Raw genomic sequence first — 1,273 nt, 5'->3', positions numbered from 1 at the left:
TATATATATATATATATATATATTCTTCTTCTTTCAGCTGCTCCTTCTTCAGGGGTCGTCGCAGCAAACTAACTCATACGAAGACTCTGCGATTGTTTTTACGCCAGATGTCCTTCCTGACACAACCACGAGCTCTGTGGAGCAGAGAGCTGCCATGTAGGCCACCCAGGGGATGGGGGTTAAGAGCCTTGCTCAAGGGCTCAAAGCGGGACAAATGAAGGTGGAGGCAGGTGCAGGTGCTTCACCTATCACACACACATTTTTATGTTGTCGGCACTGGGAGTTGACCCGATGACCTTCCAGTCACAGGCCCACCTTCTCTAACCTCTGCACCACCACTCCTCTACTTTTAATTAAAATTTTAATCGGCTAAAATCTTGATCTAATATTTTACTCTCTGGAATACATTTGAGAGGAAAATTACAAAACAAATCTTGAACTTTAAAAATTCTTTCTCAAGGGACTTTTTTAAAATTCAAATTTACGAACGTCATCAAGTAAAACTTTGTTTGTCCAGTGTTTTTTAACTCAGTTTGTGGCTAATAAAGACCAAATGCTACAGCTGGTTCAGGTCAATATAAATAAGGATGAAAAACGTGTTTACAGACAAACAATCTGCAAACACAGTGTTTAACGGGTAAAAGGTTTGTCAACGTGCTCATTTATTAATAAATTAAAAGTGTAGCATTTCAAGGTCAAGGTTTTTTTATTGCCATTCGCATCATATGTGCTACATGTGGTGGAACAAAGTTGTGTATAGGGTCCCAGTTACATCCAACAAAAGTATAAACTGTAAAGAAAAACAATAATAAGATCCAAGATAAGAACTAAGAATACACTAAACTAAGAACTAAACACTTAACAGTACAAAACAATACGCTGAACAACAGCAGCACGAACATGAGTCTGTGTGAGCAGATGGATATGAATGAACACAGCAGCATGAGATAGATAGATAGATAGATAGATAGATAGATAGATAGATAGATAGATAGATAGATAGATAGATAGATAGATAGATAGATAGATAGATAGATAGATAGATAGATAGATAGATAGATAGATAGATAGATAGATAGATAGATAGATAGATAGATAGATAGATAGATAGATAGATAGATAGATAGATAGATAGATAGATAGATAGATAGATAGATAGATAGATAGATAGATAGATAGATAGATAGATAGATAGATAGATAGATAGATAGATAGATAGATAGATAGATAGATAGATAGATAGATAGATAGATAGATAGATAGATAGATAGAT

Source organism: Nematolebias whitei, chromosome 9, assembly GCF_014905685.2.
Source record: "Nematolebias whitei isolate Nwh7 chromosome 9, NemWhi1, whole genome shotgun sequence".
In the NCBI taxonomy this organism is placed as follows: Eukaryota; Metazoa; Chordata; class Actinopteri; order Cyprinodontiformes; family Rivulidae; genus Nematolebias; species Nematolebias whitei.
The sequence above is the reverse complement of the archived record's forward strand: the minus strand, read 5'-3'. Positions refer to the sequence as shown.